This window comes from Lingula anatina, chromosome 2 (genome assembly GCF_051362555.1).
Source record: "Lingula anatina isolate TDL-2025a chromosome 2, LinAna3.0, whole genome shotgun sequence".
Taxonomy (NCBI): domain Eukaryota; kingdom Metazoa; phylum Brachiopoda; class Lingulata; order Lingulida; family Lingulidae; genus Lingula; species Lingula anatina.
The window spans coordinates 40,628,747-40,653,762 of NC_141768.1; the positions used below are offsets into that span (position 1 = coordinate 40,628,747).

The following is a 25,016-nucleotide window of genomic DNA, read 5'->3' on the forward strand; positions in this document are numbered from 1 at the left end:
ATTATTATTATTATTATTATTATTGATATTGATTAAGGCCATTTATCTGTCATGTTATGTTTTAAACGTTGTAATTGTCCTTAGTTGAATTCAACAAGAAGTAACTGTTGCACTAAAAATGTGTTTTAAATGTTAATATTAGCACTGTAACATTAATGTGATTTATTCTGAAATGTGAGGCCTACATAAGGAGCTACGGGCAAATGGCTTCGACAATATCAGTTTATTTTGTAATACGTTTACATGCACACATTATGAGAACAATGGAAAACGACGAATAATTTAAATTCCCATTGACTGTTTTTGGCTATCTTTAAAGCTGGAATTGGGGGCTTTAATGAAGTGATCCGGGCGTGTTTCCACATTTTTTATGAATGACAGGTGTGGTAGATTAATTTTCATCACATTTCGGAAAAATTGGTGACGGGTCGTTTTTGGGTGATTTTGAGTGATTTTCATCAGGTCCGCGTACAGCAGATTTCTTCAATTTTGGCCAAAAAGGGAAGAATTTTTTTTTCTTCATTATAGTGACCGGTAGGTGTGTTGGGTCATTTGTAGTCAGTATAAAGTACTGGAAGAGTGGTTGTGTCAATATTAAGGAAGAAAAAGAGCAAAAACTCTGGCCACCCCCCCTCTCTCCAGATCCTGTTTTCAGCTGTGTTTTTGGCTATCTTTAAAGCTGGAATTGGGGGCTTTAATGAAGTGATCCGGGCGTGTTTCCACATTTTTTATGAATGACAGGTGTGGTAGATTAATTTTCATCACATTTCGGAAAAATTGGTGACGGGTCGTTTTTGGGTGATTTTGAGTGATTTTCATCAGGTCCGCGTACAGCAGATTTCTTCAATTTTGGCCAAAAAGGGAAGAAATTTTTTTTTCTTCATTATAGTGACCGGTAGGTGTGTTGGGTCATTTGTAGTCAGTATAAAGTACTGGAAGAGTGGTTGTGTCAATATTAAGGAAGAAAAAGAGCAAAAACTCTGGCCACCCCCCCTCTCTCCAGATCCTGTTTTCAGCTGTGTTTTTGGCTATCTTTAAAGCTGGAATTGGGGGCTTTAATGAAGTGATCCGGGCGTGTTTCCACATTTTTTATGAATGACAGGTGTGGTAGATTAATTTTCATCACATTTCGGAAAAATTGGTGACGGGTCATTTTTGGGTGATTTTGAGTGATTTTCATCAGGTCCGCGTACAGCAGATTTCTTCAATTTTGGCCAAAAAGGGAAGAAATTTTTTTTTCTTCATTATAGTGACCGGTAGGTGTGTTGGGTCATTTGTAGTCAGTATAAAGTACTGGAAGAGTGGTTGTGTCAATATTAAGGAAGAAAAAGAGCAAAAACTCTGGCCACCCCCCCTCTCTCCAGATCCTGTTTTCAGCTGTGTTTTTGGCTATCTTTAAAGCTGGAATTGGGGGCTTTAATGAAGTGATCCGGGCGTGTTTCCACATTTTTTATGAATGACAGGTGTGGTAGATTAATTTTCATCACATTTCGGAAAAATTGGTGACGGGTCGTTTTTGGGTGATTTTGAGTGATTTTCATCAGGTCCGCGTACAGCAGATTTCTTCAATTTTGGCCAAAAAGGGAAGAATTTTTTTTTTCTTCATTATAGTGACCGGTAGGTGTGTTGGGTCATTTGTAGTCAGTATAAAGTACTGGAAGAGTGGTTGTGTCAATATTAAGGAAGAAAAAGAGCAAAAACTCTGGCCACCCCCCCTCTCTCCAGATCCTGTTTTCAGCTGTGTTTTTGGCTATCTTTAAAGCTGGAATTGGGGGCTTTAATGAAGTGATCCGGGCGTGTTTCCACATTTTTTATGAATGACAGGTGTGGTAGATTAATTTTCATCACATTTCGGAAAAATTGGTGACGGGTCGTTTTTGGGTGATTTTGAGTGATTTTCATCAGGTCCGCGTACAGCAGATTTCTTCAATTTTGGCCAAAAAGGGAAGAAATTTTTTTTTCTTCATTATAGTGACCGGTAGGTGTGTTGGGTCATTTGTAGTCAGTATAAAGTACTGGAAGAGTGGTTGTGTCAATATTAAGGAAGAAAAAGAGCAAAAACTCTGGCCACCCCCCCTCTCTCCAGATCCTGTTTTCAGCTGTGTTTTTGGCTATCTTTAAAGCTGGAATTGGGGGCTTTAATGAAGTGATCCGGGCGTGTTTCCACATTTTTTATGAATGACAGGTGTGGTAGATTAATTTTCATCACATTTCGGAAAAATTGGTGACGGGTCGTTTTTGGGTGATTTTGAGTGATTTTCATCAGGTCCGCGTACAGCAGATTTCTTCAATTTTGGCCAAAAAGGGAAGAAATTTTATTTTCTTCATTATAGTGACCGGTAGGTGTGTTGGGTCATTTGTAGTCAGTATAAAGTACTGGAAGAGTGGTTGTGTCAATATTAAGGAAGAAAAAGAGCAAAAACTCTGGCCACCCCCCCTCTCTCCAGATCCTGTTTTCAGCTGTGTTTTTGGCTATCTTTAAAGCTGGAATTGGGGGCTTTAATGAAGTGATCCGGGCGTGTTTCCACATTTTTTATGAATGACAGGTGTGGTAGATTAATTTTCATCACATTTCGGAAAAATTGGTGACGGGTCGTTTTTGGGTGATTTTGAGTGATTTTCATCAGGTCCGCGTACAGCAGATTTCTTCAATTTTGGCCAAAAAGGGAAGAAATTTTTTTTCTTCATTATAGTGACCGGTAGGTGTGTTGGGTCATTTGTAGTCAGTATAAAGCACTGGAAGAGTGGTTGTGTCAATATTAAGGAAGAAAAAGAGCAAAAACTCTGGCCACCCCCCCTCTCTCCAGATCCTGTTTTCAGCTGTGTTTTTGGCTATCTTTAAAGCTGGAATTGGGGGCTTTAATGAAGTGATCAGGGCGTGTTTCCACATTTTTTATGAATGACAGGTGTGGTAGATTAATTTTCATCACATTTCGGAAAAATTGGTGACGGGTCGTTTTTGGGTGATTTTGAGTGATTTTCATCAGGTCCGCGTACAGCAGATTTCTTCAATTTTGGCCAAAAAGGGAAGAAATTTTTTTTTCTTCATTATAGTGACCGGTAGGTGTGTTGGGTCATTTGTAGTCAGTATAAAGCACTGGAAGAGTGGTTGTGTCAATATTAAGGAAGAAAAAGAGCAAAAACTCTGGCCACCCCCCCCTCTCTCCAGATCCTGTTTTCAGCTGTGTTTTTGGCTATCTTTAAAGCTGGAATTGGGGGCTTTAATGAAGTGATCCGGGCGTGTTTCCACATTTTTTATGAATGACAGGTGTGGTAGATTAATTTTCATCACATTTCGGAAAAATTGGTGATGGGTCGTTTTTGGGTGATTTTGAGTGATTTTCATCAGGTCCGCGTACAGCAGATTTCTTCAATTTTGGCCAAAAAGGGAAGAAATTTTTTTTTCTTCATTATAGTGACCGGTAGGTGTGTTGGGTCATTTGTAGTCAGTATAAAGTACTGGAAGAGTGGTTGTGTCAATATTAAGGAAGAAAAAGAGCAAAAACTCTGGCCACCCCCCCCTCTCTCCAGATCCTGTTTTCAGCTGTGTTTTTGGCTATCTTTAAAGCTGGAATTGGGGGCTTTAATGAAGTGATCCGGGCGTTTCCACATTTTTTATGAATGACAGGTGTGGTAGATTAATTTTCATCACATTTCGGAAAAATTGGTGACGGGTCGTTTTTGGGTGATTTTGAGTGATTTTCATCAGGTCCGCGTACAGCAGATTTCTTCAATTTTGGCCAAAAAGGGAAGAAATTTTTTTTTCTTCATTATAGTGACCGGTAGGTGTGTTGGGTCATTTGTAGTCAGTATAAAGTACTGGAAGAGTGGTTGTGTCAATATTAAGGAAGAAAAAGAGCAAAAACTCTGGCCACCCCCCCTCTCTCCAGATCCTGTTTTCAGCTGTGTTTTTGGCTATCTTTAAAGCTGGAATTGGGGGCTTTAATGAAGTGATCCGGGCGTGTTTCCACATTTTTTATGAATGACAGGTGTGGTAGATTAATTTTCATCACATTTCGGAAAAATTGGTGACGGGTCGTTTTTGGGTGATTTTGAGTGATTTTCATCAGGTCCGCGTACAGCAGATTTCTTCAATTTTGGCCAAAAAGGGAAGAAATTTTTTTTTCTTCATTATAGTGACCGGTAGGTGTGTTGGGTCATTTGTAGTCAGTATAAAGTACTGGAAGAGTGGTTGTGTCAATATTAAGGAAGAAAAAGAGCAAAAACTCTGGCCCCCCCCCCCTCTCTCCAGATCCTGTTTTCAGCTGTGTTTTTGGCTATCTTTAAAGCTGGAATTGGGGGCTTTAATGAAGTGATCCGGGCGTGTTTCCACATTTTTTATGAATGACAGGTGTGGTAGATTAATTTTCATCACATTTCGGAAAAATTGGTGACGGGTCGTTTTTGGGTGATTTTGAGTGATTTTCATCAGGTCCGCGTACAGCAGATTTCTTCAATTTTGGCCAAAAAGGGAAGAAATTTTTTTTTCTTCATTATAGTGACCGGTAGGTGTGTTGGGTCATTTGTAGTCAGTATAAAGTACTGGAAGAGTGGTTGTGTCAATATTAAGGAAGAAAAAGAGCAAAAACTCTGGCCACCCCCCCTCTCTCCAGATCCTGTTTTCAGCTGTGTTTTTGGCTATCTTTAAAGCTGGAATTGGGGGCTTTAATGAAGTGATCCGGGCGTGTTTCCACATTTTTTATGAATGACAGGTGTGGTAGATTAATTTTCATCACATTTCGGAAAAATTGGTGACGGGTCGTTTTTGGGTGATTTTGAGTGATTTTCATCAGGTTCGCGTACAGCAGATTTCTTCAATTTTGGCCAAAAAGGGAAGAAATTTTTTTTTCTTCATTATAGTGACCGGTAGGTGTGTTGGGTCATTTGTAGTCAGTATAAAGTACTGGAAGAGTGGTTGTGTCAATATTAAGGAAGAAAAAGAGCAAAAACTCTGGCCACCCCCCCTCTCTCCAGATCCTGTTTTCAGCTGTGTTTTTGGCTATCTTTAAAGCTGGAATTGGGGGCTTTAATGAAGTGATCCGGGCGTGTTTCCACATTTTTTATGAATGACAGGTGTGGTAGATTAATTTTCATCACATTTCGGAAAAATTGGTGACGGGTCGTTTTTGGGTGATTTTGAGTGATTTTCATCAGGTCCGCGTACAGCAGATTTCTTCAATTTTGGCCAAAAAGGGAAGAAATTTTTTTTTCTTCATTATAGTGACCGGTAGGTGTGTTGGGTCATTTGTAGTCAGTATAAAGTACTGGAAGAGTGGTTGTGTCAATATTAAGGAAGAAAAAGAGCAAAAACTCTGGCCACCCCCCCTCTCTCCAGATCCTGTTTTCAGCTGTGTTTTTGGCTATCTTTAAAGCTGGAATTGGGGGCTTTAATGAAGTGATCCGGGCGTGTTTCCACATTTTTTATGAATGACAGGTGTGGTAGATTAATTTTCATCACATTTCGGAAAAATTGGTGACGGGTCGTTTTTGGGTGATTTTGAGTGATTTTCATCAGGTCCGCGTACAGCAGATTTCTTCAATTTTGGCCAAAAAGGGAAGAAATTTTTTTTTCTTCATTATAGTGACCGGTAGGTGTGTTGGGTCATTTGTAGTCAGTATAAAGTACTGGAAGAGTGGTTGTGTCAATATTAAGGAAGAAAAAGAGCAAAAACTCTGGCCACCCCCCCTCTCTCCAGATCCTGTTTTCAGCTGTGTTTTTGGCTATCTTTAAAGCTGGAATTGGGGGCTTTAATGAAGTGATCCGGGCGTGTTTCCACATTTTTTATGAATGACAGGTGTGGTAGATTAATTTTCATCACATTTCGGAAAAATTGGTGACGGGTCGTTTTTGGGTGATTTTGAGTGATTTTCATCAGGTCCGCGTACAGCAGATTTCTTCAATTTTGGCCAAAAAGGGAAGAAATTTTTTTTTCTTCATTATAGTGACCGGTAGGTGTGTTGGGTCATTTGTAGTCAGTATAAATTACTGGAAGAGTGGTTGTGTCAATATTAAGGAAGAAAAAGAGCAAAAACTCTGGCCACCCCCCCCTCTCTCCAGATCCTGTTTTCAGCTGTGTTTTTGGCTATCTTTAAAGCTGGAATTGGGGGCTTTAATGAAGTGATCCGGGCGTTTCCACATTTTTTATGAATGACAGGTGTGGTAGATTAATTTTCATCACATTTCGGAAAAATTGGTGACGGGTCGTTTTTGGGTGATTTTGAGTGATTTTCATCAGGTGCGCGTACAGCAGATTTCTTCAATTTTGGCCAAAAAGGGAAGAAATTTTTTTTTCTTCATTATAGTGACCGGTAGGTGTGTTGGGTCATTTGTAGTCAGTATAAAGTACTGGAAGAGTGGTTGTGTCAATATTAAGGAAGAAAAAGAGCAAAAACTCTGGCCACCCCCCCTCTCTCCAGATCCTGTTTTCAGCTGTGTTTTTGGCTATCTTTAAAGCTGGAATTGGGGGCTTTAATGAAGTGATCCGGGCGTGTTTCCACATTTTTTATGAATGACAGGTGTGGTAGATTAATTTTCATCACATTTCGGAAAAATTGGTGACGGGTCGTTTTTGGGTGATTTTGAGTGATTTTCATCAGGTCCGCGTACAGCAGATTTCTTCAATTTTGGCCAAAAAGGGAAGAAATTTTTTTTTCTTCATTATAGTGACCGGTAGGTGTGTTGGGTCATTTGTAGTCAGTATAAAGTACTGGAAGAGTGGTTGTGTCAATATTAAGGAAGAAAAAGAGCAAAAACTCTGGCCACCCCCCCCTCTCTCCAGATCCTGTTTTCAGCTGTGTTTTTGGCTATCTTTAAAGCTGGAATTGGGGGCTTTAATGAAGTGATCCGGGCGTGTTTCCACATTTTTTATGAATGACAGGTGTGGTAGATTAATTTTCATCACATTTCGGAAAAATTGGTGACGGGTCGTTTTTGGGTGATTTTGAGTGATTTTCATCAGGTCCGCGTACAGCAGATTTCTTCAATTTTGGCCAAAAAGGGAAGAAATTTTTTTTTCTTCATTATAGTGACCGGTAGGTGTGTTGGGTCATTTGTAGTCAGTATAAAGTACTGGAAGAGTGGTTGTGTCAATATTAAGGAAGAAAAAGAGCAAAAACTCTGGCCACCCCCCCTCTCTCCAGATCCTGTTTTCAGCTGTGTTTTTGGCTATCTTTAAAGCTGGAATTGGGGGCTTTAATGAAGTGATCCGGGCGTGTTTCCACATTTTTTATGAATGACAGGTGTGGTAGATTAATTTTCATCACATTTCGGAAAAATTGGTGACGGGTCGTTTTTGGGTGATTTTGAGTGATTTTCATCAGGTCCGCGTACAGCAGATTTCTTCAATTTTGGCCAAAAAGGGAAGAAATTTTTTTTTCTTCATTATAGTGACCGGTAGGTGTGTTGGGTCATTTGTAGTCAGTATAAAGTACTGGAAGAGTGGTTGTGTCAATATTAAGGAAGAAAAAGAGCAAAAACTCTGGCCACCCCCCCTCTCTCCAGATCCTGTTTTCAGCTGTGTTTTTGGCTATCTTTAAAGCTGGAATTGGGGGCTTTAATGAAGTGATCCGGGCGTGTTTCCACATTTTTTATGAATGACAGGTGTGGTAGATTAATTTTCATCACATTTCGGAAAAATTGGTGACGGGTCATTTTTGGGTGATTTTGAGTGATTTTCATCAGGTCCGCGTACAGCAGATTTCTTCAATTTTGGCCAAAAAGGGAAGAAATTTTTTTTTCTTCATTATAGTGACCGGTAGGTGTGTTGGGTCATTTGTAGTCAGTATAAAGTACTGGAAGAGTGGTTGTGTCAATATTAAGGAAGAAAAAGAGCAAAAACTCTGGCCACCCCCCCTCTCTCCAGATCCTGTTTTCAGCTGTGTTTTTGGCTATCTTTAAAGCTGGAATTGGGGGCTTTAATGAAGTGATCCGGGCGTGTTTCCACATTTTTTATGAATGACAGGTGTGGTAGATTAATTTTCATCACATTTCGGAAAAATTGGTGACGGGTCGTTTTTGGGTGATTTTGAGTGATTTTCATCAGGTCCGCGTACAGCAGATTTCTTCAATTTTGGCCAAAAAGGGAAGAATTTTTTTTTTCTTCATTATAGTGACCGGTAGGTGTGTTGGGTCATTTGTAGTCAGTATAAAGTACTGGAAGAGTGGTTGTGTCAATATTAAGGAAGAAAAAGAGCAAAAACTCTGGCCACCCCCCCTCTCTCCAGATCCTGTTTTCAGCTGTGTTTTTGGCTATCTTTAAAGCTGGAATTGGGGGCTTTAATGAAGTGATCCGGGCGTGTTTCCACATTTTTTATGAATGACAGGTGTGGTAGATTAATTTTCATCACATTTCGGAAAAATTGGTGACGGGTCGTTTTTGGGTGATTTTGAGTGATTTTCATCAGGTCCGCGTACAGCAGATTTCTTCAATTTTGGCCAAAAAGGGAAGAAATTTTTTTTTCTTCATTATAGTGACCGGTAGGTGTGTTGGGTCATTTGTAGTCAGTATAAAGTACTGGAAGAGTGGTTGTGTCAATATTAAGGAAGAAAAAGAGCAAAAACTCTGGCCACCCCCCCTCTCTCCAGATCCTGTTTTCAGCTGTGTTTTTGGCTATCTTTAAAGCTGGAATTGGGGGCTTTAATGAAGTGATCCGGGCGTGTTTCCACATTTTTTATGAATGACAGGTGTGGTAGATTAATTTTCATCACATTTCGGAAAAATTGGTGACGGGTCGTTTTTGGGTGATTTTGAGTGATTTTCATCAGGTCCGCGTACAGCAGATTTCTTCAATTTTGGCCAAAAAGGGAAGAAATTTTTTTTTCTTCATTATAGTGACCGGTAGGTGTGTTGGGTCATTTGTAGTCAGTATAAAGTACTGGAAGAGTGGTTGTGTCAATATTAAGGAAGAAAAAGAGCAAAAACTCTGGCCACCCCCCCTCTCTCCAGATCCTGTTTTCAGCTGTGTTTTTGGCTATCTTTAAAGCTGGAATTGGGGGCTTTAATGAAGTGATCCGGGCGTGTTTCCACATTTTTTATGAATGACAGGTGTGGTAGATTAATTTTCATCACATTTCGGAAAAATTGGTGACGGGTCGTTTTTGGGTGATTTTGAGTGATTTTCATCAGGTCCGCGTACAGCAGATTTCTTCAATTTTGGCCAAAAAGGGAAGAAATTTTTTTTTCTTCATTATAGTGACCGGTAGGTGTGTTGGGTCATTTGTAGTCAGTATAAAGTACTGGAAGAGTGGTTGTGTCAATATTAAGGAAGAAAAAGAGCAAAAACTCTGGCCACCCCCCCTCACTCCAGATCCTGTTTTCAGCTGTGTTTTTGGCTATCTTTAAAGCTGGAATTGGGGGCTTTAATGAAGTGATCCGGGCGTGTTTCCACATTTTTTATGAATGACAGGTGTGGTAGATTAATTTTCATCACATTTCGGAAAAATTGGTGACGGGTCGTTTTTGGGTGATTTTGAGTGATTTTCATCAGGTCCGCGTACAGCAGATTTCTTCAATTTTGGCCAAAAAGGGAAGAAATTTTTTTTTCTTCATTATAGTGACCGGTAGGTGTGTTGGGTCATTTGTAGTCAGTATAAAGTACTGGAAGAGTGGTTGTGTCAATATTAAGGAAGAAAAAGAGCAAAAACTCTGGCCACCCCCCCTCTCTCCAGATCCTGTTTTCAGCTGTGTTTTTGGCTATCTTTAAAGCTGGAATTGGGGGCTTTAATGAAGTGATCCGGGCGTGTTTCCACATTTTTTATGAATGACAGGTGTGGTAGATTAATTTTCATCACATTTCGGAAAAATTGGTGACGGGTCGTTTTTGGGTGATTTTGAGTGATTTTCATCAGGTCCGCGTACAGCAGATTTCTTCAATTTTGGCCAAAAAGGGAAGAAATTTTTTTTTCTTCATTATAGTGACCGGTAGGTGTGTTGGGTCATTTGTAGTCAGTATAAAGTACTGGAAGAGTGGTTGTGTCAATATTAAGGAAGAAAAAGAGCAAAAACTCTGGCCACCCCCCCTCTCTCCAGATCCTGTTTTCAGCTGTGTTTTTGGCTATCTTTAAAGCTGGAATTGGGGGCTTTAATGAAGTGATCCGGGCGTGTTTCCACATTTTTTATGAATGACAGGTGTGGTAGATTAATTTTCATCACATTTCGGAAAAATTGGTGACGGGTCGTTTTTGGGTGATTTTGAGTGATTTTCATCAGGTCCGCGTACAGCAGATTTCTTCAATTTTGGCCAAAAAGGGAAGAAATTTTTTTTTCTTCATTATAGTGACCGGTAGGTGTGTTGGGTCATTTGTAGTCAGTATAAAGTACTGGAAGAGTGGTTGTGTCAATATTAAGGAAGAAAAAGAGCAAAAACTCTGGCCACCCCCCCTCTCTCCAGATCCTGTTTTCAGCTGTGTTTTTGGCTATCTTTAAAGCTGGAATTGGGGGCTTTAATGAAGTGATCCGGGCGTGTTTCCACATTTTTTATGAATGACAGGTGTGGTAGATTAATTTTCATCACATTTCGGAAAAATTGGTGACGGGTCGTTTTTGGGTGATTTTGAGTGATTTTCATCAGGTCCGCGTACAGCAGATTTCTTCAATTTTGGCCAAAAAGGGAAGAAATTTTTTTTTCTTCATTATAGTGACCGGTAGGTGTGTTGGGTCATTTGTAGTCAGTATAAATTACTGGAAGAGTGGTTGTGTCAATATTAAGGAAGAAAAAGAGCAAAAACTCTGGCCACCCCCCCTCTCTCCAGATCCTGTTTTCAGCTGTGTTTTTGGCTATCTTTAAAGCTGGAATTGGGGGCTTTAATGAAGTGATCCGGGCGTGTTTCCACATTTTTTATGAATGACAGGTGTGGTAGATTAATTTTCATCACATTTCGGAAAAATTGGTGACGGGTCGTTTTTGGGTGATTTTGAGTGATTTTCATCAGGTGCGCGTACAGCAGATTTCTTCAATTTTGGCCAAAAAGGGAAGAAATTTTTTTTTCTTCATTATAGTGACCGGTAGGTGTGTTGGGTCATTTGTAGTCAGTATAAAGTACTGGAAGAGTGGTTGTGTCAATATTAAGGAAGAAAAAGAGCAAAAACTCTGGCCACCCCCCCTCTCTCCAGATCCTGTTTTCAGCTGTGTTTTTGGCTATCTTTAAAGCTGGAATTGGGGGCTTTAATGAAGTGATCCGGGCGTGTTTCCACATTTTTTATGAATGACAGGTGTGGTAGATTAATTTTCATCACATTTCGGAAAAATTGGTGACGGGTCGTTTTTGGGTGATTTTGAGTGATTTTCATCAGGTCCGCGTACAGCAGATTTCTTCAATTTTGGCCAAAAAGGGAAGAAATTTTTTTTTCTTCATTATAGTGACCGGTAGGTGTGTTGGGTCATTTGTAGTCAGTATAAAGTACTGGAAGAGTGGTTGTGTCAATATTAAGGAAGAAAAAGAGCAAAAACTCTGGCCACCCCCCCCTCTCTCCAGATCCTGTTTTCAGCTGTGTTTTTGGCTATCTTTAAAGCTGGAATTGGGGGCTTTAATGAAGTGATCCGGGCGTTTCCACATTTTTTATGAATGACAGGTGTGGTAGATTAATTTTCATCACATTTCGGAAAAATTGGTGACGGGTCGTTTTTGGGTGATTTTGAGTGATTTTCATCAGGTCCGCGTACAGCAGATTTCTTCAATTTTGGCCAAAAAGGGAAGAAATTTTTTTTTCTTCATTATAGTGACCGGTAGGTGTGTTGGGTCATTTGTAGTCAGTATAAAGTACTGGAAGAGTGGTTGTGTCAATATTAAGGAAGAAAAAGAGCAAAAACTCTGGCCACCCCCCCTCTCTCCAGATCCTGTTTTCAGCTGTGTTTTTGGCTATCTTTAAAGCTGGAATTGGGGGCTTTAATGAAGTGATCCGGGCGTGTTTCCACATTTTTTATGAATGACAGGTGTGGTAGATTAATTTTCATCACATTTCGGAAAAATTGGTGACGGGTCGTTTTTGGGTGATTTTGAGTGATTTTCATCAGGTCCGCGTACAGCAGATTTCTTCAATTTTGGCCAAAAAGGGAAGAAATTTTTTTTTCTTCATTATAGTGACCGGTAGGTGTGTTGGGTCATTTGTAGTCAGTATAAAGTACTGGAAGAGTGGTTGTGTCAATATTAAGGAAGAAAAAGAGCAAAAACTCTGGCCACCCCCCCTCTCTCCAGATCCTGTTTTCAGCTGTGTTTTTGGCTATCTTTAAAGCTGGAATTGGGGGCTTTAATGAAGTGATCCGGGCGTGTTTCCACATTTTTTATGAATGACAGGTGTGGTAGATTAATTTTCATCACATTTCGGAAAAATTGGTGACGGGTCGTTTTTGGGTGATTTTGAGTGATTTTCATCAGGTCCGCGTACAGCAGATTTCTTCAATTTTGGCCAAAAAGGGAAGAATTTTTTTTTTCTTCATTATAGTGACCGGTAGGTGTGTTGGGTCATTTGTAGTCAGTATAAAGTACTGGAAGAGTGGTTGTGTCAATATTAAGGAAGAAAAAGAGCAAAAACTCTGGCCACCCCCCCTCTCTCCAGATCCTGTTTTCAGCTGTGTTTTTGGCTATCTTTAAAGCTGGAATTGGGGGCTTTAATGAAGTGATCCGGGCGTGTTTCCACATTTTTTATGAATGACAGGTGTGGTAGATTAATTTTCATCACATTTCGGAAAAATTGGTGACGGGTCGTTTTTGGGTGATTTTGAGTGATTTTCATCAGGTCCGCGTACAGCAGATTTCTTCAATTTTGGCCAAAAAGGGAAGAAATTTTTTTTTCTTCATTATAGTGACCGGTAGGTGTGTTGGGTCATTTGTAGTCAGTATAAAGTACTGGAAGAGTGGTTGTGTCAATATTAAGGAAGAAAAAGAGCAAAAACTCTGGCCACCCCCCCTCTCTCCAGATCCTGTTTTCAGCTGTGTTTTTGGCTATCTTTAAAGCTGGAATTGGGGGCTTTAATGAAGTGATCCGGGCGTGTTTCCACATTTTTTATGAATGACAGGTGTGGTAGATTAATTTTCATCACATTTCGGAAAAATTGGTGACGGGTCGTTTTTGGGTGATTTTGAGTGATTTTCATCAGGTCCGCGTACAGCAGATTTCTTCAATTTTGGCCAAAAAGGGAAGAAATTTTTTTTTCTTCATTATAGTGACCGGTAGGTGTGTTGGGTCATTTGTAGTCAGTATAAAGTACTGGAAGAGTGGTTGTGTCAATATTAAGGAAGAAAAAGAGCAAAAACTCTGGCCACCCCCCCTCTCTCCAGATCCTGTTTTCAGCTGTGTTTTTGGCTATCTTTAAAGCTGGAATTGGGGGCTTTAATGAAGTGATCCGGGCGTGTTTCCACATTTTTTATGAATGACAGGTGTGGTAGATTAATTTTCATCACATTTCGGAAAAATTGGTGACGGGTCGTTTTTGGGTGATTTTGAGTGATTTTCATCAGGTCCGCGTACAGCAGATTTCTTCAATTTTGGCCAAAAAGGGAAGAAATTTTTTTTTCTTCATTATAGTGACCGGTAGGTGTGTTGGGTCATTTGTAGTCAGTATAAAGTACTGGAAGAGTGGTTGTGTCAATATTAAGGAAGAAAAAGAGCAAAAACTCTGGCCACCCCCCCTCTCTCCAGATCCTGTTTTCAGCTGTGTTTTTGGCTATCTTTAAAGCTGGAATTGGGGGCTTTAATGAAGTGATCCGGGCGTGTTTCCACATTTTTTATGAATGACAGGTGTGGTAGATTAATTTTCATCACATTTCGGAAAAATTGGTGACGGGTCGTTTTTGGGTGATTTTGAGTGATTTTCATCAGGTCCGCGTACAGCAGATTTCTTCAATTTTGGCCAAAAAGGGAAGAAATTTTTTTTTCTTCATTATAGTGACCGGTAGGTGTGTTGGGTCATTTGTAGTCAGTATAAAGTACTGGAAGAGTGGTTGTGTCAATATTAAGGAAGAAAAAGAGCAAAAACTCTGGCCACCCCCCCTCACTCCAGATCCTGTTTTCAGCTGTGTTTTTGGCTATCTTTAAAGCTGGAATTGGGGGCTTTAATGAAGTGATCCGGGCGTGTTTCCACATTTTTTATGAATGACAGGTGTGGTAGATTAATTTTCATCACATTTCGGAAAAATTGGTGACGGGTCGTTTTTGGGTGATTTTGAGTGATTTTCATCAGGTCCGCGTACAGCAGATTTCTTCAATTTTGGCCAAAAAGTGAAGAAATTTTTTTTTCTTCATTATAGTGACCGGTAGGTGTGTTGGGTCATTTGTAGTCAGTATAAAGTACTGGAAGAGTGGTTGTGTCAATATTAAGGAAGAAAAAGAGCAAAAACTCTGGCCACCCCCCCTCTCTCCAGATCCTGTTTTCAGCTGTGTTTTTGGCTATCTTTAAAGCTGGAATTGGGGGCTTTAATGAAGTGATCCGGGCGTGTTTCCACATTTTTTATGAATGACAGGTGTGGTAGATTAATTTTCATCACATTTCGGAAAAATTGGTGACGGGTCGTTTTGGGGTGATTTTGAGTGATTTTCATCAGGTCCGCGTACAGCAGATTTCTTCAATTTTGGCCAAAAAGGGAAGAAATTTTTTTTCTTCATTATAGTGACCGGTAGGTGTGTTGGGTCATTTGTAGTCAGTATAAAGCACTGGAAGAGTGGTTGTGTCAATATTAAGGAAGAAAAAGAGCAAAAACTCTGGCCACCCCCCCTCTCTCCAGATCCTGTTTTCAGCTGTGTTTTTGGCTATCTTTAAAGCTGGAATTGGGGGCTTTAATGAAGTGATCCGGGCGTGTTTCCACATTTTTTATGAATGACAGGTGTGGTAGATTAATTTTCATCACATTTCGGAAAAATTGGTGACGGGTCGTTTTTGGGTGATTTTGAGTGATTTTCATCAGGTCCGCGTACAGCAGATTTCTTCAATTTTGGCCAAAAAGGGAAGAAATTTTTTTTTCTTCATTATAGTGACCGGTAGGTGTGTTGGGTCATTTGTAGTCAGTATAAAGTACTGGAAGAGTGGTTGTGTCAATATTAAGGAAGAAAAAGAGCAAAAACTCTGGCCACCCCCCCTCTCTCCAGATCCTGTTTTCAGCTGTGTTTTTGGCTATCTTTAAAGCTGGAATTGGGGGCTTTAATGAAGTGATCCGGGCGTGTTTCCACATTTTTTATGAATGACAGGTGTGGTAGATTAATTTTCATCACATTTCGGAAAAATTGGTGACGGGTCGTTTTTGGGTGATTTTGAGTGATTTTCATCAGGTCCGCGTACAGCAGATTTCTTCAATTTTGGCCAAAAAGGGAAGAAATTTTTTTTTCTTCATTATAGTGACCGGTAGGTGTGTTGGGTCATTTGTAGTCAGTATAAAGTACTGGAAGAGTGGTTGTGTCAATATTAAGGAAGAAAAAGAGCAAAAACTCTGGCCACCCCCCCTCTCTCCAGATCCTGTTTTCAGCTGTGTTTTTGGCTATCTTTAAAGCTGGAATTGGGGGCTTTAATGAAGTGATCCGGGCGTGTTTCCACATTTTTTATGAATGACAGGTGTGGTAGATTAATTTTCATCACATTTCGGAAAAATTGGTGACGGGTCGTTTTTGGGTGATTTTGAGTGATTTTCATCAGGTCCGCGTACAGCAGATTTCTTCAATTTTGGCCAAAAAGGGAAGAAATTTTTTTTTCTTCATTATAGTGACCGGTAGGTGTGTTGGGTCATTTGTAGTCAGTATAAAGTACTGGAAGAGTGGTTGTGTCAATATTAAGGAAGAAAAAGAGCAAAAACTCTGGCCACCCCCCCTCACTCCAGATCCTGTTTTCAGCTGTGTTTTTGGCTATCTTTAAAGCTGGAATTGGGGGCTTTAATGAAGTGATCCGGGCGTGTTTCCACATTTTTTATGAATGACAGGTGTGGTAGATTAATTTTCATCACATTTCGGAAAAATTGGTGACGGGTCGTTTTTGGGTGATTTTGAGTGATTTTCATCAGGTCCGCGTACAGCAGATTTCTTCAATTTTGGCCAAAAAGGGAAGAAATTTTTTTTTCTTCATTATAGTGACCGGTAGGTGTGTTGGGTCATTTGTAGTCAGTATAAAGTACTGGAAGAGTGGTTGTGTCAATATTAAGGAAGAAAAAGAGCAAAAACTCTGGCCACCCCCCCTCTCTCCAGATCCTGTTTTCAGCTGTGTTTTTGGCTATCTTTAAAGCTGGAATTGGGGGCTTTAATGAAGTGATCCGGGCGTGTTTCCACATTTTTTATGAATGACAGGTGTGGTAGATTAATTTTCATCACATTTCGGAAAAATTGGTGACGGGTCGTTTTGGGGTGATTTTGAGTGATTTTCATCAGGTCCGCGTACAGCAGATTTCTTCAATTTTGGCCAAAAAGGGAAGAAATTTTTTTTCTTCATTATAGTGACCGGTAGGTGTGTTGGGTCATTTGTAGTCAGTATAAAGCACTGGAAGAGTGGTTGTGTCAATATTAAGGAAGAAAAAGAGCAAAAACTCTGGCCACCCCCCCTCTCTCCAGATCCTGTTTTCAGCTGTGTTTTTGGCTATCTTTAAAGCTGGAATTGGGGGCTTTAATGAAGTGATCCGGGCGTGTTTCCACATTTTTTATGAATGACAGGTGTGGTAGATTAATTTTCATCACATTTCGGAAAAATTGGTGACGGGTCGTTTTTGGGTGATTTTGAGTGATTTTCATCAGGTCCGCGTACAGCAGATTTCTTCAATTTTGGCCAAAAAGGGAAGAAATTTTTTTTTCTTCATTATAGTGACCGGTAGGTGTGTTGGGTCATTTGTAGTCAGTATAAAGCACTGGAAGAGTGGTTGTGTCAATATTAAGGAAGAAAAAGAGCAAAAACTCTGGCCACCCCCCCCCTCTCCAGATCCTGTTTTCAGCTGTGTTTTTGGCTATCTTTAAAGCTGGAATTGGGGGCTTTAATGAAGTGATCCGGGCGTGTTTTCACATTTTTTATGAATGACAGGTGTGGTAGATTAATTTTCATCACATTTCGGAAAAATTGGTGATGGGTCGTTTTTGGGTGATTTTGAGTGATTTTCATCAGGTCCGCGTACAGCAGATTTCTTCAATTTTGGCCAAAAAGGGAAGAAATTTTTTTTTCTTCATTATAGTGACCGGTAGGTGTGTTGGGTCATTTGTAGTCAGTATAAAGTACTGGAAGAGTGGTTGTGTCAATATTAAGGAAGAAAAAGAGCAAAAACTCTGGCCACCCCCCCCTCTCTCCAGATCCTGTTTTCAGCTGTGTTTTTGGCTATCTTTAAAGCTGGAATTGGGGGCTTTAATGAAGTGATCCGGGCGTTTCCACATTTTTTATGAATGACAGGTGTGGTAGATTAATTTTCATCACATTTCGGAAAAATTGGTGACGGGTCGTTTTTGGGTGATTTTGAGTGATTTTCATCAGGTCCGCGTACAGCAGATTTCTTCAATTTTGGCCAAAAAGGGAAGAAATTTTTTTTTCTTCATTATAGTGACCGGTAGGTGTGTTGGGTCATTTGTAGTCAGTATAAAGTACTGGAAGAGTGGTTGTGTCAATATTAAGGAAGAAAAAGAGCAAAAACTCTGGCCACCCCCCCTCTCTCCAGATCCTGTTTTCAGCTGTGTTTTTGGCTATCTTTAAAGCTGGAATTGGGGGCTTTAATGAAGTGATCCGGGCGTGTTTCCACATTTTTTATGAATGACAGGTGTGGTAGATTAATTTTCATCACATTTCGGAAAAATTGGTGACGGGTCGTTTTTGGGTGATTTTGAGTGATTTTCATCAGGTCCGCGTACAGCAGATTTCTTCAATTTTGGCCAAAAAGGGAAGAAATTTTTTTTTCTTCATTATAGTGACCGGTAGGTGTGTTGGGTCATTTGTAGTCAGTATAAAGTACTGGAAGAGTGGTTGTGTCAATATTAAGGAAGAAAAAGAGCAAAAACTCTGGCCACCCCCCCTCTCTCCAGATCCTGTTTTCAGCTGTGTTTTTGGCTATCTTTAAAGCTGGAATTGGGGGCTTTAATGAAGTGATCCGGGCGTGTTTCCACATTTTTTATGAATGACAGGTGTGGTAGATTAATTTTCATCACATTTCGGAAAAATTGGTGACGGGTCGTTTTTGGGTGATTTTGAGTGATTTTCATCAGGTCCGCGTACAGCAGATTTCTTCAATTTTGGCCAAAAAGGGAAGAAATTTTTTTTTCTTCATTATAGTGACCGGTAGGTGTGTTGGGTCATTTGTAGTCAGTATAAATTACTGGAAGAGTGGTTGTGTCAATATTAAGGAAGAAAAAGAGCAAAAACTCTGGCCACCCCCCCTCTCTCCAGATCCTGTTTTCAGCTGTGTTTTTGGCTATCTTTAAAGCTGGAATTGGGGGCTTTAATGAAGTGATCCGGGCGTGTTTCCACATTTTTTATGAATGACAGGTGTGGTAGATTAATTTTCATCACATTTCGGAAAAATTGGTGACGGGTCGTTTTTGGGTGATTTTGAGTGATTTTCATCAGGTGCGCGTACAGCAGATTTCTTCAATTTTGGCCAAAAAGGGAAGAAATTTTTTTTTCTTCATTATAGTGACCGGTAGGTGTGTTGGGTCATTTGTAGTCAGTATAAAGTACTGGAAGAGTGGTTGTGTCAATATTAAGGAAGAAAAAGAGCAAAAACTCTGGCCACCCCCCCTCTCTCCAGATCCTGTTTTCAGCTGTGTTTTTGGCTATCTTTAAAGCTGGAATTGGGGGCTTTAATGAAGTGATCCGGGCGTGTTTCCACATTTTTTATGAATGACAGGTGTGGTAGATTAATTTTCATCACATTTCGGAAAAATTGGTGACGGGTCGTTTTTGGGTGATTTTGAGTGATTTTCATCAGGTCCGCGTACAGCAGATTTCTTCAATTTTGGCCAAAAAGGGAAGAATTTTTTTTTTCTTCATTATAGTGACCGGTAGGTGTGTTGGGTCATTTGTAGTCAGTATAAAGTACTGGAAGAGTGGTTGTGTCAATATTAAGGAAGAAAAAGAGCAAAAACTCTGGCCACCCCCCCTCTCTCCAGATCCTGTTTTCAGCTGTGTTTTTGGCTATCTTTAAAGCTGGAATTGGGGGCTTTAATGAAGTGATCCGGGCGTGTTTCCACATTTTTTATGAATGACAGGTGTGGTAGATTAATTTTCATCACATTTCGGAAAAATTGGTGACGGGTCGTTTTTGGGTGATTTTGAGTGATTTTCATCAGGTCCGCGTACAGCAGATTTCTTCAATTTTGGCCAAAAAGGGAAGAAATTTTTTTTTCTTCATTATAGTGACCGGTAGGTGTGTTGGGTCATTTGTAGTCAGTATAAAGTACTGGAAGAGTGGTTGTGTCAATATTAAGGAAGAAAAAGAGCAAAAACTCTGGCCACCCCCCCTCTCTCCAGATCCTGTTTTCAGCTGTGTTTTTGGCTATCTTTAAAGCTGGAATTGGGGGCTTTAATGAAGTGATCCGGGCGTGTTTCCACATTTTTTATGAATGACAGGTGTGGTAGATTAATTTTCATCACATTTCGGAAAAATTGGTGACGGGTCGTTTTTGGGTGATTTTGAGTGATTTTCATCAGGTCCGCGTACAGCAGATTTCTTCAATTTTGGCCAAAAAGGGAAGAATTTTTTTTTTCTTCATTATAGTGACCGGTAGGTGTGTTGGGTCATTTGTAGTCAGTATAAAGTACTGGAAGAGTGGTTGTGTCAATATTAAGGAAGAAAAAGAGCAAAAACTCTGGCCACCCCCCCTCTCTCCAGATCCTGTTTTCAGCTGTGTTTTTGGCTATCTTTAAAGCTGGAATTGGGGGCTTTAATGAAGTGATCCGGGCGTGTTTCCACATTTTTTATGAATGACAGGTGTGGTAGATTAATTTTCATCACATTTCGGAAAAATTGGTGACGGGTCGTTTTTGGGTGATTTTGAGTGATTTTCATCAGGTCCGCGTACAGCAGATTTCTTCAATTTTGGCCAAAAAGGGAAGAAATTTTTTTTTCTTCATTATAGTGACCGGTAGGTGTGTTGGGTCATTTGTAGTCAGTATAAAGTACTGGAAGAGTGGTTGTGTCAATATTAAGGAAGAAAAAGAGCAAAAACTCTGGCCACCCCCCCTCTCTCCAGATCCTGTTTTCAGCTGTGTTTTTGGCTATCTTTAAAGCTTGAATTGGGGGCTTTAATGAAGTGATCCGGGCGTGTTTCCACATTTTTTATGAATGACAGGTGTGGTAGATTAATTTTCATCACATTTCGGAAAAATTGGTGACGGGTCGTTTTTGGGTGATTTTGAGTGATTTTCATCAGGTCCGCGTACAGCAGATTTCTTCAATTTTGGCCAAAAAGGGAAGAAATTTTTTTATCTTCATTATAGTGACCGGTAGGTGTGTTGGGTCATTTGTAGTCAGTATAAAGTACTGGAAGAGTGGTTGTGTCAATATTAAGGAAGAAAAAGAGCAAAAACTCTGGCCACCCCCCCTCTCTCCAGATCCTGTTTTCAGCTGTGTTTTTGGCTATCTTTAAAGCTGGAATTGGGGGCTTTAATGAAGTGATCCGGGCGTGTTTCCACATTTTTTATGAATGACAGGTGTGGTAGATTAATTTTCATCACATTTCGGAAAAATTGGTGACGGGTCGTTTTTGGGTGATTTTGAGTGATTTTCATCAGGTCCGCGTACAGCAGATTTCTTCAATTTTGGCCAAAAAGGGAAGAAATTTTTTTTTCTTCATTATAGTGACCGGTAGGTGTGTTGGGTCATTTGTAGTCAGTATAAAGTACTGGAAGAGTGGTTGTGTCAATATTAAGGAAGAAAAAGAGCAAAAACTCTGGCCACCCCCCCTCTCTCCAGATCCTGTTTTCAGCTGTGTTTTTGGCTATCTTTAAAGCTGGAATTGGGGGCTTTAATGAAGTGATCCGGGCGTGTTTCCACATTTTTTATGAATGACAGGTGTGGTAGATTAATTTTCATCACATTTCGGAAAAATTGGTGACGGGTCGTTTTTGGGTGATTTTGAGTGATTTTCATCAGGTCCGCGTACAGCAGATTTCTTCAATTTTGGCCAAAAAGGGAAGAAATTTTTTTTTCTTCATTATAGTGACCGGTAGGTGTGTTGGGTCATTTGTAGTCAGTATAAAGTACTGGAAGAGTGGTTGTGTCAATATTAAGGAAGAAAAAGAGCAAAAACTCTGGCCACCCCCCCTCTCTCCAGATCCTGTTTTCAGCTGTGTTTTTGGCTATCTTTAAAGCTGGAATTGGGGGCTTTAATGAAGTGATCCGGGCGTGTTTCCACATTTTTTATGAATGACAGGTGTGGTAGATTAATTTTCATCACATTTCGGAAAAATTGGTGACGGGTCGTTTTTGGGTGATTTTGAGTGATTTTCATCAGGTCCGCGTACAGCAGATTTCTTCAATTTTGGCCAAAAAGGGAAGAAATTTTTTTTTCTTCATTATAGTGACCGGTAGGTGTGTTGGGTCATTTGTAGTCAGTATAAAGTACTGGAAGAGTGGTTGTGTCAATATTAAGGAAGAAAAAGAGCAAAAACTCTGGCCACCCCCCCTCTCTCCAGATCCTGTTTTCAGCTGTGTTTTTGGCTATCTTTAAAGCTGGAATTGGGGGCTTTAATGAAGTGATCCGGGCGTGTTTCCACATTTTTTATGAATGACAGGTGTGGTAGATTAATTTTCATCACATTTCGGAAAAATTGGTGACGGGTCGTTTTTGGGTGATTTTGAGTGATTTTCATCAGGTCCGCGTACAGCAGATTTCTTCAATTTTGGCCAAAAAGGGAAGAAATTTTTTTTTCTTCATTATAGTGACCGGTAGGTGTGTTGGGTCATTTGTAGTCAGTATAAATTACTGGAAGAGTGGTTGTGTCAATATTAAGGAAGAAAAAGAGCAAAAACTCTGGCCACCCCCCCTCTCTCCAGATCCTGTTTTCAGCTGTGTTTTTGGCTATCTTTAAAGCTGGAATTGGGGGCTTTAATGAAGTGATCCGGGCGTGTTTCCACATTTTTTATGAATGACAGGTGTGGTAGATTAATTTTCATCACATTTCGGAAAAATTGGTGACGGGTCGTTTTTGGGTGATTTTGAGTGATTTTCATCAGGTCCGCGTACAGCAGATTTCTTCAATTTTGGCCAAAAAGGGAAGAAATTTTTTTTTCTTCATTATAGTGACCGGTAGGTGTGTTGGGTCATTTGTAGTCAGTATAAAGTACTGGAAGAGTGGTTGTGTCAATATTAAGGAAGAAAAAGAGCAAAAACTCTGGCCACCCCCCCTCTCTCCAGATCCTGTTTTCAGCTGTGTTTTTGGCTATCTTTAAAGCTGGAATTGGGGGCTTTAATGAAGTGATCCGGGCGTGTTTCCACATTTTTTATGAATGACAGGTGTGGTAGATTAATTTTCATCACATTTCGGAAAAATTGGTGACGGGTCGTTTTTGGGTGATTTTGAGTGATTTTCATCAGGTCCGCGTACAGCAGATTTCTTCAATTTTGGCCAAAAAGGGAAGAATTTTTTTTTTCTTCATTATAGTGACCGGTAGGTGTGTTGGGTCATTTGTAGTCAGTATAAAGTACTGGAAGAGTGGTTGTGTCAATATTAAGGAAGAAAAAGAGCAAAAACTCTGGCCACCCCCCCCTCTCTCCAGATCCTGTTTTCAGCTGTGTTTTTGGCTATCTTTAAAGCTGGAATTGGGGGCTTTAATGAAGTGATCCGGGCGTGTTTCCACATTTTTTATGAATGACAGGTGTGGTAGATTAATTTTCATCACATTTCGGAAAAATTGGTGACGGGTCGTTTTTGGGTGATTTTGAGTGATTTTCATCAGGTCCGCGTACAGCAGATTTCTTCAATTTTGGCCAAAAAGGGAAGAAATTTTTTTTTCTTCATTATAGTGACCGGTAGGTGTGTTGGGTCATTTGTAGTCAGTATAAAGTACTGGAAGAGTGGTTGTGTCAATATTAAGGAAGAAAAAGAGCAAAAACTCTGGCCACCCCCCCTCTCTCCAGATCCTGTTTTCAGCTGTGTTTTTGGCTATCTTTAAAGCTTGAATTGGGGGCTTTAATGAAGTGATCCGGGCGTGTTTCCACATTTTTTATGAATGACAGGTGTGGTAGATTAATTTTCATCACATTTCGGAAAAATTGGTGACGGGTCGTTTTTGGGTGATTTTGAGTGATTTTCATCAGGTCCGCGTACAGCAGATTTCTTCAATTTTGGCCAAAAAGGGAAGAAATTTTTTTATCTTCATTATAGTGACCGGTAGGTGTGTTGGGTCATTTGTAGTCAGTATAAATTACTGGAAGAGTGGTTGTGTCAATATTAAGGAAGAAAAAGAGCAAAAACTCTGGCCACCCCCCCTCTCTCCAGATCCTGTTTTCAGCTGTGTTTTTGGCTATCTTTAAAGCTGGAATTGGGGGCTTTAATGAAGTGATCCGGGCGTGTTTCCACATTTTTTATGAATGACATGTGTGGTAGATTAATTTTCATCACATTTCGGAAAAATTGGTGACGGGTCGTTTTTGGGTGATTTTGAGTGATTTTCATCAGGTCCGCGTACAGCAGATTTCTTCAATTTTGGCCAAAAAGGGAAGAAATTTTTTTTTCTTCATTATAGTGACCGGTAGGTGTGTTGGGTCATTTGTAGTCAGTATAAAGTACTGGAAGAGTGGTTGTGTCAATATTAAGGAAGAAAAAGAGCAAAAACTCTGGCCACCCCCCCTCTCTCCAGATCCTGTTTTCAGCTGTGTTTTTGGCTATCTTTAAAGCTGGAATTGGGGGCTTTAATGAAGTGATCCGGGCGTGTTTCCACATTTTTTATGAATGACAGGTGTGGTAGATTAATTTTCATCACATTTCGGAAAAATTGGTGACGGGTCGTTTTTGGGTGATTTTGAGTGATTTTCATCAGGTCCGCGTACAGCAGATTTCTTCAATTTTGGCCAAAAAGGGAAGAATTTTTTTTTTCTTCATTATAGTGACCGGTAGGTGTGTTGGGTCATTTGTAGTCAGTATAAATTACTGGAAGAGTGGTTGTGTCAATATTAAGGAAGAAAAAGAGCAAAAACTCTGGCCACCCCCCCTCTCTCCAGATCCTGTTTTCAGCTGTGTTTTTGGCTATCTTTAAAGCTGGAATTGGGGGCTTTAATGAAGTGATCCGGGCGTGTTTCCACATTTTTTATGAATGACAGGTGTGGTAGATTAATTTTCATCACATTTCGGAAAAATTGGTGACGGGTCGTTTTTGGGTGATTTTGAGTGATTTTCATCAGGTCCGCGTACAGCAGATTTCTTCAATTTTGGCCAAAAAGGGAAGAAATTTTTTTTCTTCATTATAGTGACCGGTAGGTGTGTTGGGTCATTTGTAGTCAGTATAAAGTACTGGAAGAGTGGTTGTGTCAATATTAAGGAAGAAAAAGAGCAAAAACTCTGGCCACCCCCCCTCTCTCCAGATCCTGTTTTCAGCTGTGTTTTTGGTATCTTTAAAGCTGGAATTGGGGGCTTTAATGAAGTGATCCGGGCGTGTTTCCACATTTTTTATGAATGACAGGTGTGGTAGATTAATTTTCATCACATTTCGGAAAAATTGGTGACGGGTCGTTTTTGGGTGATTTTGAGTGATTTTCATCAGGTCCGCGTACAGCAGATTTCTTCAATTTTGGCCAAAAAGGGAAGAATTTTTTTTTTCTTCATTATAGTGACCGGTAGGTGTGTTGGGTCATTTGTAGTCAGTATAAAGTACTGGAAGAGTGGTTGTGTCAATATTAAGGAAGAAAAAGAGCAAAAACTCTGGCCACCCCCCCTCTCTCCAGATCCTGTTTTCAGCTGTGTTTTTGGCTATCTTTAAAGCTGGAATTGGGGGCTTTAATGAAGTGATCCGGGCGTGTTTCCACATTTTTTATGAATGACAGGTGTGGTAGATTAATTTTCATCACATTTCGGAAAAATTGGTGACGGGTCGTTTTTGGGTGATTTTGAGTGATTTTCATCAGGTCCGCCCGCGT

General features: G+C 40.0%; 1 protein-coding gene across 1 annotated transcript in view; it reads left to right on the forward strand.

The window, feature by feature from the left end:
* The window catches only part of LOC106176283 (2-oxoadipate dehydrogenase complex component E1-like), a 165,029-nt gene that overhangs the window by 84 nt on the left and 139,929 nt on the right, over window positions 1-25,016 (forward strand). The window lies entirely within an intron of this gene.